Below are 18510 nucleotides of genomic sequence, written 5' to 3'. Positions count from 1 at the left end.
GGTTATGCTGGTGCCATGACCCAGATGGAAGTGAGGTTTAGGGGGGGTGAGTGTAATGAAGGCCAGCCAATAAGTGCTCTGCAGAAGCTGCTGCCTTTAGTGTCTTTGTTAGTGAGCCTGTCTCCCATACCGGTTACCCAGGTTCAAATCCCGTTTGAAGCAAGAACAAGGGGAGTAAAACCAGGAGGCTTGCATTGGTGCCATGACCCAGATGTGAGTAAGGTTTAGGGGTTTGAGTGTAATGAAGGCCAGCTAATAAATGCTGTGGAAGTAAACCTCAATCACTTGATCTCAAGAGGCACACTAGGAATTGATGGTGGAGGATGCGGTCTTTAGCATCCCTGTTAGTGTGCTTGCCTCCCATGCTGGCGATCTGGGTTCGAGTCCCACTCGACACAAGATTGAGGGTAGTAGAACCAGAGGGGTTCTACCTCCCTGATCTCAAGATGCACACTAGCAACTGACGTTAGAGGATGGGTTACATTGGTGCCGTAACCCAGATGTAAGTAGAGTTTAGGGGGATGAGTGTAACGAAGGCCAGCTAATAAATCCTGTGAAAGTAAACCTCACTCCCCTGATCTCAAGAGGTGGATTAGCAATTGATGCTACAGGCTGCTGTCTTTAAAGTCCTTGTTAGCGCATCTGCCTCCAATTCCAGTGAACAGGGTTTGAGTCCCGCTTGGAAAAAAACGAGGGGAGTAGAATTGGTGCCGTAACCTGGGTGGGAGTGAGGTTTGGGGGGTTGAGTGTAACGAAGGCCAGCTAGTAAGTGCTGTGCAATTAAACCTCACTCCCCTAAACTCAAGAGGTGCATTAAGACTGATGCTAGTGGCTGCAGTCTGTAGCGTCCTTGTTCGTGCATTGGCCTCCTATGCCAACTGAGTCCCGCTCAGAACAAGATCAAGGGGGGGTAACACCAGAGGAGTTAGAACTACACTACTGGCAATAAACAATGGAGCTTTTTTTCCACTAAATGTTGCTAATGTGACTGCACATTTAAGGTGCTACAAACTGAAAAAAAAATCTTTGCATTTTTGAGAAGTTTTGCATACAGACGACAACATTTTCAAAATGATCCCCATTCACATGGATTCGCAAAAATGACTAAAAACACTGTATTATGCATAATAGGCCAGTAGTTGCCAAAGTCACTTTGTACAAAAACACTACTCACCTCCGCACAAACCTGTAGACTAAACTCATAATACACATATGCATGATTTCCAAATATACACATACACATACAGGTTTCCAAACCTGCCCTGCACATTTTGTAGGTCTCCCTTATTAGACACACCAGTTCAGGTATTGTAGTCTCTACTAGCGAGCTGATGAGTTGAATCAGGTGTGTTAGATGAGGGAAACATACAAAATATGCAGGGCTGGGGGGCCTTCAGGATAGGTTTGAAAACCCCTGATGAAAACAACCTTAGTCACATCAGGCACTTTGGAATGTGACTGCAATTTGGAATACGTATTTAATTCATACTTAAAGGGTAGTTCCCAAAAATGAAAATTCGGTTATTACTCACCCTCATGTTGTTTCAAACCCATAAGACCTTCATTCATATTCGGAACACAAATTAAGATATTTTTAAAGGGGTCATTGGTTGCAAAGTTCACTTTTACGTGTTGTTTGAACATTAATGTGTGTTGGCAGTGTATGTACAAATCTACCCTATAATGATAAAAATCCATGCAGTGGTTTTTAATTAATCTGTAAAAATAATATCCCCTTTTTCAAGTCGAGCCATTCTCAGATGCATGTCGGTGTGGCTCTTACGATAGTTGATTGACATGAACGTCTTACCTCAGACCCGCCTTAAATCAGCTGTAACAGTCCGACCTCCATTGTTTCGATGCTGGAGCAGGGATTAAATTTAGACAAGAAAATCTCCGATTGAGTAATTGTTATGTTGCTGGATGTAATAATGAACATAGTGGTCGTCATTTACTCCTGACATCTGAGCCGCTGAAAATTCAGTGGATTACGTTTGTTTGTGAAGGGAATGCACCTCTCGATCTACATATATCCGTCTATGTTCATGCAAATCATTTGTGATCCAGCTTCACTTAGAGCAGAAGTGAGTACAAGGTTTTTTTTTTTTTTTTAGAAATCTTCGGATCGCCTTTCCTAATAATGTTGTAGTTAGCAAGTTTAGTGGCTAAATGCGGCTAAAGTAAACAGGCTTGTCACTCCGCAAAGAGAAGAGAGGGGTGGGGCAAGCAGAGCTCATTAACATTTAAAGCAACCTTGACTAGAACAGGATGATTTTTGCAGAGCTGATTTTGGCAAGGTAAAAAAGGTGTTATTTACACTACCATTGAACCAATTTAACCAAAGCATGTTATAGACTTTTCATTAAGACTTTAAAGAATCATATCAATGCGGAAAATGGCCATCCGATGACCCTTTTAAAGAAATCCGAAATCTTTCTGACCCTGCATAGACAGCAGCACAACTATCACGTAATTTTATGAAGCCACAAGAATACTTTTTGACGCATGTGTGTGGTGCTGTAGGAGCTGGCGTTCTGAAGCAGAACCCAGATCTGGTGTGCCTTGTTTACAAGCATAGGAAAGCACACGCATGCGCCTTGGTACTATCGTGAATACGCATCAAAGACTGACTCAGACTTCTTGTTTTCTTTGCACACAAACAGTATTGTCATTGTTTCATAAAATTACTGTTGAATCACTTATATCACATGGGCTATTTAAGATGTCCTTGCTACCTTTTCAGAGCTTTTTAGTTGTGTTGCTGTCTGTGCAGGGACAGAAAGCTCTCCAAATTAATAAAAAAAATATCTTAATTTGTGTTTTGAAGATGAAGGTCTTACGGGTTTGGAACGACATGATGGTGAGTAATTAATGACAGAATTTTCATTTTTGGGTGTGTTATGCAAATCTAACAAAGTTCACTTCTGTTGTGTTGGTAATACTTAGGCTAAAGCAAAATTTTGCTCATAAATCTAAAACAGCCAGCAGCTGAAAATGTTTCAACAGTTGTGGTTTGACAATTGATTGAATGTGCTGCATTTTTGGGGACTCCCAAACATTTGTATGCTAGTTACTTTTGGGAGAAGTGGATTTCACAAATGTGGCTTTAATGACAAGATTAATTTACAGTTGGTTGATTCATGTGTTTAGTGCATCTCGAGCACATGCTAGTTGCATAGAAACTGCCATTTAAGCAAACCATAGCGGTCACAAATTTGGTCAGAGTAAATCTTAAATACCCATCCCTGGTGAAAAAAACAACAACATATGCTGGTAGATATGTTTAGATGCTGGGATGCTGGTTAGATATGCTTCGATGTTGGTTTATGCTGGTCATGTTGCTGGTTAATGACCAGCATAAACCAGCAAAGGACCAGCATAAAACACCTAACAGCATATGCTGTTTTTTTTTCAGCTACAGCTACTTGTATTGTAAGTTACATTCAAGCTAACTCTTTGACAAAGTACTAAGCTACACTACAAACTAGCTAAATTGGGACATGTTAGGAGAGCATGGAAACTCTATTTGTTTGGCTGTACAGCACTGTGTAAAACAGTATGAAAAAATATTAGCATTTTGTTGTGCTACACTGCTACTTGTTACAGAAAAAGAAAAGCTACTTTATAACAGTTTAACCACTGAAAAATGTAGTCATACTAGTAGCGTTGTTACTTTTAGCTAGTAATTCTCCAACACTTGTGATTTATATGAATTTGGGTTGATGAAAAATGGTGGTCATAACAGTAGCTAATTGAATATCAACATTTAAAGAACGTCAGTTGTTCAGCTATTACTCAGAAGCCCGGTAGGTCTCTGTGATGATATTTAATATTTGAATGCTGTAGCCCTGGGCATTACCGTTTCTTTGCTCACAGTGCTGCTAGATTTGCAAAGCTTTATTCAACGTACGAGCATGTCATGATGTTTAATGAAGGGGTTTGGAGACTAGCTCCAGAGAGAACTCATTTCTCTACCCCAGCTCGGCTGCTTATTTATACACATTGCTCTTTGATTCTGCAAGATTGGGTGCATCCGAATTCATTTAGTTTTCATTCAGTTGTCCTTTGAGTGCAACCGCAGTCAATATCTCATTTTTCTGTGCTTCTCTTTTGCTATGTAATATGCAGCGAATTAGTCTAGCCAGCTGTTCGCTGGAAACCAGACGCTAAACAATGTCTCATCCTCTCACCAACTGTGAAGTTGTGACGGAGTAACCCAGCAAGGCATCATTAGCATTAGAGTGTCGTCTCCTGCCTCCTCGTTCCCCTCTCCACCCTGATTACGACCTGTATCAATCATTAGCCCGCCGTTCTCCTCCGTATGCCTCCTACCTTCGTTGCTTCCCCCTTTAGTGCGCCTCTGGCGCTCGCTAGCAGCAGGGGAACTGCCATGCTAGCGACCCATAGCGCTGTTAGTCTCAATGCCCTCTGCCAGTGTGCCAGCCAGGGGGCTTAATTACACTTGATTACCTGCTGGAGTGTCTGCGGACCACCGGTCGGCCGAGGTAGGCAGCGGGGAACTGTTTGATAGCACAATTAGTTGCACTAGGAAAAGCCCCAAGGACTTTGCACCAGCCATTGCACCAGCCTACAGCCAGTACACGCGTCCTTCATTGTTGCTTTTTCGCAGAATTTCCTTTGAATTGACGGCTGCTGGTTGATGATAAAGGATTTGAACTGATGTGATTATTAGTCCAGTTTTGGGATTTGGTGGTTGATGGTAAAGTCGAACAACCCTTTGCTTTCAAATCTCTCGCAGAAGGAATGGTTCGAAACACAAGCCTGAGTTAGAGGAAAATCAAAAGTAAAAGGTTAGATCGATCTGCATAGTCTAGCCATAGCGATTTTTGCGATCTAAAATCAACATGAAACGGGCTTCACAATCTCTGTCTGCTTTTTTAATGAAAAATTATGTTGCTGGTTTCATTAATTAGCAATTGATTGGAACATGAAAAAAGCAGGCAGTACATATCATAATTTTTGCAAATTGATTGGATTATGAAAAAGTAGAATGTACATATTAGAATTAAGCAACATGGTTTAAGGGGAGGGGCAAAAAAAGTAAGGGCTCATTGATGTCGTAACAAGATATTTAATTTAGATGAAATATTATGTTGTGGGTTTCTTTAATTGTGAATTGCTTAGATCATAAAAAAAAGTAAGCTGTACTTTTTAGAATGAAGCCAGGTTTTTTAAGGGGAGGGGATGAAAGCTATGGGCTTGGTGATGTTTAGAGGCGAAGCAAGTTATTTTCTGTTAAAGAAAAAATTATGTCGGTGATTTCTTTGATTGGGAATTGATTGGATCATGACAGAAGTAGAATGTACATATCAGAATGAAACAAAGTGGTTGATAGGGAAGGGGCTAAAAAGTAACGGCTTGGTGATGTCATCAGGATTCAAAAAGTTGTTTTAGAGATGTAACAAATTATTTTGTTTTGATGAAATATTATGTTACTGGTTTCTTTAATTGGGAATTGATTGGATCATGAAAAAGTAGGCTGTACTTTCAGATTGAAGCCAGGTTGTTTAAGGGGAGGGGCTTAAAAGTATGGGCTTAGTGGCATCTTTGAAAATGCAAAGTTGTTTTAGAGGTGAAGCAAGTAATTTAATGTTGATGTAAAACCATGCTAGTGATTTCTTTGATTGGGAATTGATTGGTTCATGACAAACATATGCTACACTTATCCGAAGCCAGGTGTTGAAGGGAAGGGGCTAAAAAGCATGGGCTTGGTGATGTCATCAAAAAAGGAAAGTTGTTTTAGAGGTGGAACAAGTTATTTTATGATAATGAAAAATTATATTGGCAATTTCTTTGATTGGGAATTGATTGGATCATGACAAAAGTAGGCTGTACTTATTAGAATGAAGCAAAGTGGTCAAAGGGGAGGGGCTAAAAATAAGGGCTCGGTGATGTCGTCAGAAACCAAAAAGTTGTTTCACAGACATAACAAGTTGTTTAAATTTGGTGACAGATTATGTTGTGGGTTTCTTTAATTAGGAATTGACTGGATCCTGAAAAAGACTAGGCTGTACTTTTCAGGATGAAGCCAGGTTGTTTGCAGGTAGGGGACTGAAAAGTATGGCCTTGGTGATGTCATCAAAAACAGGAAGTTGTTTTACAGGCAGATCCAAGTTATTTCATGTTAATGAAAAATTGTGTTGGTGATTTCTTCGATTGGGAATTGATTGGATCATGAAAAAAGTAGGCTGAACTTTTTTAGAATGAAGCCAGGTTGTTTCGGGGGGAGTGGCTGAAATATATGGGCTTGGTGATGTCATCAAAAGCGAAACGTTGTTTTAGAGGCCGAGCAAGTTATTTCATTTTGCTCAAAGATTACCTTGCTGATTTAATTAATTGGGAATTCATTGGATAATGGAAATGTGGGCAGTACATACCAGATTTAAGGATGGGAGGGCCTGAAAAGTAAGAGGCCTTGATGATGTCATCAGAACAGGAAAGTCGTTTTACAGGTGTAGCAAGTTTTTACACTTTGATGAACGATTACTATGTCAAGCTTTATTTTATTTTATTTTTGAATGCTGGACAATAGGAACAGGAACTTGCTTGAAGAAGGCAAACAAGGTCGATTATGATTTCACACTGACTAATGTGCTAAAGTATATTAGAAAAAAAGAGTGACTCATTATTACCAGCTCTGTGGTTGTGGTTGGATACTGGCTTGAGTCCCATCCGATTAGAGCAATGAAATCTTGCCACTTTAACGAAGGCACTGAGCCCGTTGAGCCGAACTTCATTAGCATACTGAAAGAGACACAGGGCGTTTTGGGCAAGCACCGCCCTGCCCTAATGCCTGCCTCAGTACTAATTAGTTTTGATCAGTGAAATTGACTTTGCTGATAAGAGAGTTGTTTGATGTGCCGCCAGCCCTGACTTTGTTTTCATTCGATTTATTATTTCATCTGTGTATTGTGGCTGCTTTCTCTGCATGTTTTTTCATTTTATGTGCCCCATGCGGCAGTTAATTGCAAACCTATTTTTCTGCCTTGTTAATGGCTTTGATGTGTGTTTCAAATTCTCTGAATTTTCCAGATATCAGAATTGACGAGTTTTCAGAGCTGTGCTGCTTGATCTAACCTAACCCCATGTCAAGTTTGATTCAGTGCAGGTTGTTTCTTGACGACAGCTGAGGTTTGAGGTTTGTTTGTTTGTTTTTCACTTGTTTGTGTGCAAGAAAGAGCCAAACCAAGTTTGCATGCATACTGTAAAGTTTTTTTCTGTTTAAGTATATTCACTTTAATGTCTTAAGTGCATAATGGTTTGTTCCTTAATAATAATAATAATAATAATAATAATAATAATAATAAAAGCTAATTTAGAATATTAATAAATACTATAATAGTTTAGAAATAATACTAAAATAACAATATATCAAAACAATGGTTTAAAAATGTTAACCTTTTCTAAAAATAAATAATAGCCCCCAAACATAAGTAACATGTTTATGGCGGGAGAGAAGGTGGAAATTAAATTGAATGAATGAATGAATGAATGAATAGTAAAAAATAATATAAGTTTATAAATGGCCCGAATCATGTTAAACAAGCAAACAAACAAATGAATAAATAAATAAATGAATACAAAACACAATATAATATGTTCATACATGGCCTGAATCATGACAAACAAGCAAGTAAAATAAATAAATAAATAAATAAATAAATAAATAAATAAACAGACAGACAGACACATATAGTATAAGAAGTTCATAAATAAATAAATAAATAAACAAATAAACAAACAAATAAATAAAAACTAAACAGACAGACAAATATAGTATAAGAAGTTCATAAATAAATAAATAAACAAACAAATAAACAAATAAAAAATAAACAGACAGACAGACATACAAATATAGTATAAGAAGTTATTTATAAATGAATGAATGAATTAATGGCCTGAAATATGACAAACAAGCAAGCAAGTAAAATAAATAAATAAACAAATAAAATAGACAGACAGACGTACATAGTATAAGTTCATAAACAAATAAATAAATAAATAAAAAGTTAATAAATGGCCTGAATCATGACAAACAAACAAACAAGTAAACAAACAATCAAACAAACAAACAAACAAATACGTTTATAAATGCCTAAATCATGACAATCAAGCATAAACAAACAAACAAACAAATAAATAAATAAATAAATGGCCTGAATCATGACAAACAAGCAAGCAAAAATAAATAAATAAATACAGTACAATACAATACAGTAAGTTCAGAAATGGCCTGAATGATAATAACCAAACAAGTATAATAATATAATATAACTCTCAAAGACTGAGACAGTCGCCTGCGGCTAAAATAACTATTGTTCTTAAATTTGTTGTTCATCTGTTGTTCATATTCTGATTAAAAATATATTTCTCTGAAAAAAAAAAAAGTGTTTTGTTATTACATAATACTGTTTCCATTTACTTTACTTCCATAACATTTTTGAACACATCTATATTTTCAGTAAACTAAATAGACCTGTTTTTGAAAAGCTTGAAACAGCTCTGTTAACCCATTTTACTTCCACAATATGATGGATTTCTGAGAGAAACTACAGCGTTGAATCAGACCACCATTTATTCTAAATAAAAGTCTTTTTAAGGTAAAAGCACATGTGTGTATGGCAGACCTCACACATTTAAATGTCCTTGTTTATTTGTGTTTTACAGACACATGTGTGTCACAACCTGCTTTGCTCGTGTGTTTGAGGAGAACCTGGCTGGAGTTGGCGCTGTCGGCCAGGCTGCCGCTGTCAGTCAGGTGAAGCGGGCTGTGTTCGGGGACAGCTGTTGCAGGCTGTCAGGCCACGGGAGCAGAAGCGCCTCCTCTGTCAGGCCAGCGATCTCTTGGCCTCCAGGCTGCAGCAACGCTACACCAGCCGGCCAGCTGAGCGACGCTCCCAACTTCCTGTGCCAAAAGCGGAAAACAAAGCGCTCACCCTCACCTCACTTCAGCACACCAATTATCCATCTGGCAGCCGCTGCACCGTTCCATTCTCATTGTCCTCATTGACCCAGATATCTTATAACCGTATGACATGATGGTGGTTGGTTTTCAGTTTTCTATATAAAAAAAGCCATGATGTCAGTTGTTATTGTAAACAGCTGACAAATATACACACACCACATTTCCTTTTAGGTATGTCAGTGCATACTATAGGCTATGTGTCACATGACATGCCTTTGACACTTTGGATATTTTAGACAGAAATGTCACGGCCAAGAATAACGTCCATTACTGTTGGTGAAATATATACACTACCGTTCAAAAGTTTGGGGTCAGTAAGACTTGTAATAGTCTTTACAGTAGTCTCTTATGCTCATCAAGGCTGCATTTACTTGATTAAAAATATAGAAAAAAACAGTAATATTGCAAAATGTTTTTACAATATAAAATAATGTTTTTTATTTTAACATACTTTAAAATAGAATTTATTCCTGTGATGAAAAGCTGAATTTTTATCAGCTGTTACTCCAGTCTTAAGTGTCACATGATCCTTCAGAAATCATTCTAATATGCAGATTTATTATTAGAATGATCAATGTTGGATAATATCAACAGTTGTGCTGCCAAATATTTTTTGGAACCTGTGATTTTTTTTTTTTTTTCAGGATTGTTTCATGAATAACAAGTTTAAAAAGTACAGTGTTTATTCAAAATATAAATATTTTATAACAATGTAAATTATTTATTATTAACTTTTAATAAACTTTTAATTATTAACTTAATACATCCTTGGTGAATAAAAGTATTAATTTCTTAAAAAAAAAGAAACAATAAAAATGTACTGACCCCAAACTTTTGAACGGTAGTGTGTATATATATATATATATATATATATATATATATATATATGTATACACAAGTAAATAATGATTTGTTGATTTGTAGGTGCACAAGTAAGTAAGTAAATAAGTAAGTAAAAGTTTGGCTATTGATGTAAGGATATAAAATAAAGTAAAATTAATAAAATGAAATAAAATAGCAAATGTTTTCCACTGAACTGAATATATATATATATATATATATATATATATGAATGAGATAACCTCACATTTTTAATTTTTTTTGTTTCCATTTACTTTACTTTCTAAACATTTTTGAACACATCTGTATTGTCAGTAAACTAAATAGACCTGTTTTTGAAAAGCGCCTATAACAATATTGTTATAGATGGCTATAACTTGTAAAACACCCATATACTGTATAATATAATATAATATAATATAATATAATATAATATAATATAATATAATATAATATAATATAATATAATATAATTAATATATATAAATAATGATTGGACCAATGACAAAAAAAATATAAATAAATAAACAAATAAAAAAAATCAAGCTTTAATAATAATAATAATAATAATAATAATAATAATGAATTAATGAGTTGTGTGAACTCTTTTTGGCTACTGATGTGAACAAAATAAATAAATAAATAAATAAATAAAAAGTAAAACATAGTATAATAATTTCATAAGAGGGCTAAATAAAATAATTTCATAAGAGGACCAAATTAAATTAAATTAAATTAAATTAAATTAAATTAAATTAAAGGGCCATATTAAATGAAAACAAACTATAAAATAAAATAAAATAAAATAAAATAAAATAAAATAAAATAAAATAAAATAAAATAAAAGACAAAATTTTCATTTAAACATAATATTATAAATAATGACTGGGCCAATGACAAACTAGTATAAATGCATGTTAGTATGACAGATCTGTATCTTAATTATTATTTTCAAAAACCTTTTTTAAAATCAATTTTACAGGGAAGAAGAAGAAAAAGAAGAATGAATGAATGAATGAATGAATGAATGAATGAATGAATGAATGTAAATTATTTTTATTGTATTTTGGGATTTATTATAGAAGCAAGTAACAAAAATAAATGAATCATTAATTACATATCATCAAACTACTGTATATTATAAAAACAAAGTTTTCAAAGCAGATAAGTAGAAGATGATTCATTTGGATAAACTGAAGGTTTGAGTTATTTTGTTCTTGTTGGACTGAGCTGATTGATCTGAGTGAATCTGTGTCTGTGCTGCTGTTGGTCACAGCTGTGATGTTTGTTGTGTGTGTGTGTGTGTTGTTGGCAGGTGGTTGCATACATACACTCACACACGCTGTGACACTCAGATCGGCCCGATCACGGATTCACTTTCATGCCGATGTGGCTTTTTTCCCCACATTCTGTTGAAAGACTTCATGGTGAATGTTTAGCTACATCTCGGTGTAACTGACAGGCTCAGTTGGCAGTAACAGTGTCAGTAAACTTTATAAAGCAACGGCTATAAACCTTTTATGTCAAACCCATCTGTGCTTCAAGAAAATCCACACACAGCAGGGCAAAGACATCTGGACAAAATCACTGCTGCTTTGTGCATGTAGATTAAACATGTTAGACGTGTGCTTTTATATAGTAGAAAAAAATGAATGTGCAAATGAATACATATATCATTTTATGTACCCCTCTTTCTTTTTTTCTTTCTTTCTTTCTTTCTTTCTTTCTTTCTTTCTTTCTTTCTTTTTTTCTTTTTAAATTTTGGAAACAATTTATTTCTTTTTTTCCTCTTCTTTCTTTATGTAAGAATATGTTCATACTTTTATAGATAGTTATTATATTTTTCCCCTTGAACATAATATATTTTATGAAAATATGAAAAAAAAAAATTCATCGTATATTATATTTCATATATATATATATATATATATATATATAATTTTATGTTTTTTTTTGTTTGTCTGTTTGTTTGTTTATTCATTTATTTTGCTGTTGTTCATGTTGCAAAGAAATATAATATTTATAATTAAAAGTAATTACATATAATTAGATATAGCTTTTTTACAAATTAAAAAAAAAAATCATATTTATTTATTTATTTATGTAGCAAAAAAATGTTATCTTTCTAACTAAAAGTAATTATATATAATTAGATATAGCTTTTATGCAAAATGTTGAATTTTCATTTATTTTCATTTATTTCATTTATTTATTTTTTTATTTTTATTATTTATCTTGGAGACAATACATTTTACAACAAATATTTCCCCTCTTCTCCGTTCATACTTTTCTAGATAATTATTTTATTTATGCTTCTTTTTTCTTAAAGATAATATATTTTATAACTTTTTTTTTTTGTAATATTTATTTATTTGTTTATATACTTACTTATTTACTTACTTAGTCTCCAATATATCTTGGAGACAATATATTTTACTTTTTTCATATTAAGTTATATAAATACATTATTATTTTTCTTCAAATTAACATTTATAATTAAATATATAATAACATAATATAACAATTAAAGTAATATACAATTAATATATGCACAATATTACATAATTTTAATTGTCTTTTTTATTTAATCTGTATTTGTCATTTTAATCTTGTAGATTTTTCTTTTTTTTTTCTTCATGTAACAGCATATGTTCATAATTTTATGGACAATTATTAAATATTAAATGACATAAACATGTTTGTTTTTCAAATCAACATTTATATTTAAATATGACCTATATTATAACATCTATGATTAAATATGCATACATAATTTACATAATCAGAGAAAACTTTAATGCACACTATTAAATTATTTTATTTGTTTTATTTATTTATTTATTTTGTTCATTTTTGTTTAAAAAATCATAAAATCTTAAGTTACGTTTTTTATGGAGTAACAAAGATATTTCACATAAATACAATGTATATAATGTCAACAATATTGTTTATATATATATATATATATATATATTAAATATAGTTTTTTATATAATTTATTTTATATATATAATTGTTAAATAAATAAATAAATATTTTTGACATTCAAATTTAATATCACGAATCTCTGATCATGGTGTTTGGTCATCACAGGTCTATTCTCCCGACCGTGTAGCTGATGTAACTCCAGTCTTGGCTCTGTTTATTATCAGGAGCTCTAAGATGATCCAGGTGTTTTTTATAGGATTACCAATGCCTTTAAAAGCTCTTTACAACCTGCGGGGTTGCGTTAAAGATCCAGACAGTGCGCATGAAAGAAATAAACCTTTGTGACTAATGACGTTTGTTATGCAAGGGGCTCTGCTCCCCTCTTCTTTATGTGTGTGTCCCTGCGCGTGTAAATAAATATGAAAAATCACTTGTGCTTTTATCAACTCCTTAGGCTCCCAAGAACGCTGATTCCATGCATAATGGCTTTCCCCTCCACACGATTTTCCTGTTATCTCTTTCCTCTGATGCTTCTTATTAAAACCCACTTAAATCAAACGAGATTGTACCTTTAGAGTCACTGGCACAGGAAGCAGTTTGTATCCTTTTTAATTTAATCCAAGCGATTTCATTGCCTTTAATTTGCTGCGCTACGACTATCGCAATTTCGCCAGTGGCAGCCGTGTACGGCCACATTAAATGGACCTCATCCTGCAGAAAATTCCCGGTTTATTCGGCGCAGGAACAACAGCAGATACACATGTAGGTTTTTCAGCCCTTATTAGGCACACAATATGCATCGTCTTTGAGTTTGCTGGAACAGAAAAAGTCATTACTGGCTAAACAGAAGGAAACGAAATGCTCTCACTGTACATCCAGGGCCTTAATATGTAAGCTGTGGTCACGCATTCTGTCACTTTCAACAAATTCCCCTCTTCACAGTCCATCTGGGATGTAAATTGGGTGGGCTGAGACTGTTTCTGCTCTGTTGCGCTACAGGATATTGGTATTAATTGTAGGCAAGAGTTCCACTTTTCCTGTTTTTCAAGATCAAGAATATCATTGGTGTTTTTGACAGTGAATTGGTAATGATGTATTTAAACGAAGTGGATCTGGGACAGTGAAGGTTTTGATTTCTTATTGTGATTTTGGTTCCGTAACAGTTCCAAAAAGTGTGGTTCCAAAACGGTTCCAAATATGCTCCATTAGTACTTCTGAGGAAGAAATGTTTCAATGTTTGGAAAAAGAAAAAAAAAAACACAAAAGTTTCAGTGAAATGTAAAAATGAACAACCACCCTGCTGAAATATCCAGCATAAACCAGCATGGATTCCAAGCTGGTCCAAGCTGGTTCATGCTGGTATAGTGTTGGTATAGTGTTGGTTCAAACTGGTTTATACTGAAATAGTGCTAGTTTATGCAGGTTTGTGCTGGTCCAGGCTAGTTTATGCTGGTATAGTGCTGGTCTAGGCAGGTTCATGCTGGAATATTGCTGGTCCAGGATGGTTTATGCAGGAAAAGTGCTGGTCCAGGCTGGTTTATGCTGGTACAGTGCTGGTCCACGCAGGTTTATGCTGGAATAGTGCTGGTCCAGGATGGCTTATGCTGGTATAGTGCTGGTCCAGGCAGGTTCATGCTGGATTATTGCTGGTCCAGGATGGTTTATGCCGCAGTAGTGCTGGTCCAGGCTGGTTTATGCTGGTATAGTGCTGGTCCAGGCAGGTTTATGCTGGAATAGTGCTGGTCCAGGATGGCTTATGATGGTATAGTGCTGGATCAGGATGGGCACATTTCCATCATGATAGAGTATTAACTTTTGGCCACAATTCCTGGATATTTGAACTTTGAACCGCTGCAATACGTACCTGAAGCAACATAATAAAAACACACCAATATGTACCTATATCAACGTAATAAAAACGTGCCAGGGTTCACATACTGAACTCGTGTTTTAGTGCCACTCAATGGACATTTCTCTTTGAAACTGCCGCAAAACATGTAGTAAGGTACGTAAAAAAGGTGTTGCAGAAAGGTACCCAGAGGTATGTATTTTTATGAGACTTCGGCGAATTTTGTAATCCTGTGAATTCATTTTGAAATGACTGGATTTGACTAGCAAAAATTCGCTGAACAATGGTAACTGTGACCGCAACTTTCTTTGGCAAAGCCGGCCTACTGTCTATTATCAGTATTGTAGAGATTCATAATTCATCACTTAGAGGTCACTTCCTAAGATTCTGAAACCTCTTGTTAATTCTAATTCCGGATTTTTTTTTTTTACAAAACAAATCTAACAGTGTCAAATGAACAATGAGTCCATAAGTACACTGATTTAACTCTCAGAAACATTCACATTAGTGAAACTTTGTGGATTAAAAAAAAAAAGTCTATTTATCTATTGTCAATTGTTTATCATCTTAATATAGTACAGTGTTTTATGAAGCTCACGAAGAAACCAAGCAGCTTTCTGTTGGTCAACACAGCGAATCCATGTGACGAACTCGAACCTGATGCAAAATCTGCATGGGGAAACATTTCACCCTCATGCGAAAACTGCGATCAAGTGGATTCCTATTGAAATGACTGGATTTCGTCTGCGAAAATTTGCCAAACAATGTGACTGTATGTTTTGGAGAAATTTAGCTTGCAAAATCAAATCTGCATAACTAAGATTTCACTGCTGGGAAATGTTTCACCCTCATTAGTTCACATTAGTGTACTTTCGATGACAAAAATGTCTATTTGTCTACTGCCAGCTGTTCATTATGTGTCTTTAGTAAAATGATGTGCAAAGATCAGCTCACACAGAAACCAAGCACTTTCGCACTTTCAAAATAATAAGATTTCTGTTGTTAAATGCAATGAAATACGATAAATTGAAACCATTGCAAAATTGGTACGGGAAAATCTATTGACCTCGTGTGAAAATTGTAATTGTGTGGATTCATTTTGAAATTACTAGATTTTGGCGCAAAAAAAATGGTAAACGTGTCTGCAACTGTAACTGAAATTTCTTTGGCAATAAAAATAAAACACTGCTTACTTAGTGGTCACTTCCAGGTTCTGGATTTCTCTTTGTAATTCTAGTTCTATTCCAGTTGTATTGGGGCAGCTAAACATTGGCAACCGAACAACCAGTGTAAATACCAGCCCGATCTCATGGCAGTTCGTACATATTTTACGAGGTGGCTAATTCGTACGAATTCGCACAACCTCACTCGTACAAATTCATACGATTTCATGATACATAATACGAATGAATTTGTACAAATGACTTATACCTAACCCCGCCCCTAAACCTACCCGTCGCTTAAATCAGTTCGTATGAGTGCAGAAATTGCAGTTGTGCGGATTCATTCTGAAGTGACTGGACAGCAAACTTTTGGCAGCAAAAAATTGACGAAGAGTAGTTTTTTTGGCAAATAAGATCCAGTGAGCATTGTCAAAAGTGTAGAGATGAATAAAGCATTGCTTACTTAGTGGTCACTTCCAGACTCTGAATTCCTCTTTGTAATTCTAGTTCTATTTCAGTTCCATAAATGATTCTATACTTGAAATGTTTGGGAAAGAAATGGAATTCTATTACAAATTGTACAAAATGTCTCCAACTAAACATTCTTGCTCTATTTCTGATGGTCAACAGAGTGGATTCCGACCAACTTGAAACCATTGTGAAATCGCTGTGGGAAATTTATTGATTTTGAAATGAGTGGATTTCACCAGCAAACAATTTCCTGAGCAATGGTAAATGTGACTGCAACTTTAGCCGAAATTGATTTAAGTCTCACAAGTGAATAAGTAAAATTCTGTGAGCAAAGAAATGTCCATTAGATTCACAAAAACAAACGACTCATAATAGTCATTCTTTTGGGAATCATTTGTAGTACAAAGTGTGGTTACTGTATCGAAAAGTTTTTGGTAACTAAAATAAAGCTGAAATAATCAATAAATAAATAAATGAAGAATGCAAACCCTTGAAAAACTTGAATTTACAAAACTTAAAAATGAGAAGTGTTGCTTTGGCAACAAACTGAAATCGGTTTAAGTACTAAAATTTAATACTACAATAAAGCTATAGAGAAATGTGAAAGAAAAAAAAAACGCTAAGAAAGAATGTAACAAAAAAAAAAAAAAATGCTCAACACAAAAACTAAAATAAAATCTGAAAATATTGAATATTGACTCACTAATAAGAATTCACTCAGAAAACTCCAGAAAACATGTTATAGTATTTATTCATGTATTTTGGTCCTGAAAGTAAAGCAAAAAAAACACTGTGAAGTATTATTTAAAACAAGTATTTTAGTACGGTCTTGTGTTTGGACTGGTGAAGACTGCATATGCGAACTGTTAATAGAACCCAAATTACACACTTAACCTTTAAAAGACGTTTTGCTGAATCAACTTCATTCCCACAGACACACAAGCGCATTGTCTGTTTGTTGTAACCTCAGCCATTAACAGCTCTTTGTTTTTAGCATTCAGCTAGTTACCTCCTAGTTTATGCTCACCTCGTTTAACTCCACACGCGATAAATATTCATGAGTTCTCGCTGCCCCCGCACAGAAGAGGGGAAGAAACTAGCAAGCAATTTCATGCAATTACAAATCAGTATTCCCCATCTACGATGTTCATGTCTTCCAGATGGCCTCATTTGTAAACCTTAATGTTAAATAAACACATTCTCAGTGCCATTTAGTACACTAATGTCAAACGAACTTGGACGAAGGTGAATGTTCAGCGTTCGGAGTGAAATATGTACATCAGCTTGATAAATAGATGCTGCTCTGTTTTTTGATGATGTGAGTTGACTTGCTTGGTTTTTGTGCTTGGGTTGCAAATCTTTGACAGTTGTCTTAAATCAGAGTTTGATGCAACACAGAAAACTTTACTTTCCTTGTGACTTTATTTGCGATAATATAACTTATATTATGATATAATGACTTTTGAATTTTGAATTTATTCCCAAAATAGTAATGCCTAATATTACTATTAAAATATTACTGTTTAAAAATAATTTAAATAGTAATATATATATGTATATATATATATATATATATATATATATATATATATATATATATTTTTTTTTTCCCAAATAAAAACTCCCCTCATCATCCCATACTTAAGTTTCTGTCTGTGCATTCCTTCTTTTTCGGGTCTACAAGTTGTGTTTGTGTGTCGTTCTCCCTTCCTGGTGTGTATTTATGCTATGTTGTGGATCGTTATTTACGACAGCATAACGTGACAGTTACAGCTCTTTTCTAAAAATGTTAATCTCATAATGTTACAACTTTAATGATCACTATATAATGTTACACAATTACACAATTAAAGTAGTAATATTTTTAAGTAATGTTATAACTTTATTCAAAACATAATACCTAAATCTTAAATAATAAAATTTTATTTTATAAAATAAAATAAAATAATAATGTTACGACTTTTTTTATTATTTTTGAAACTTTGACCAACATTACAACTTTAATCTCTTAAAACTTTTTACTTTAATCAAATAACTGTATGCTAAAAATAAATAAAGTAGTTTTAAGAAAAGTGTTAATATTAAATATTAATATTAATTGTAATAATTTTTAATAATAACATTGTAATGTTATTTGATTTAAGAAGTAATATTTTAAAAGTAATGTTACAGCTTTATTCTGAAAATGTTACAACTTCAATCTCATAATGTTACGACTTTAATCTTGCAATATTATGAATTAATTAGATTAAAGTAGCAATATTTTTAGAATA

This window comes from Labeo rohita, chromosome 22, assembly GCF_022985175.1.
Source record: "Labeo rohita strain BAU-BD-2019 chromosome 22, IGBB_LRoh.1.0, whole genome shotgun sequence".
NCBI classification, from domain to species: domain Eukaryota; kingdom Metazoa; phylum Chordata; class Actinopteri; order Cypriniformes; family Cyprinidae; genus Labeo; species Labeo rohita.
The sequence above is the reverse complement of the archived record's forward strand: the minus strand, read 5'-3'. Positions refer to the sequence as shown.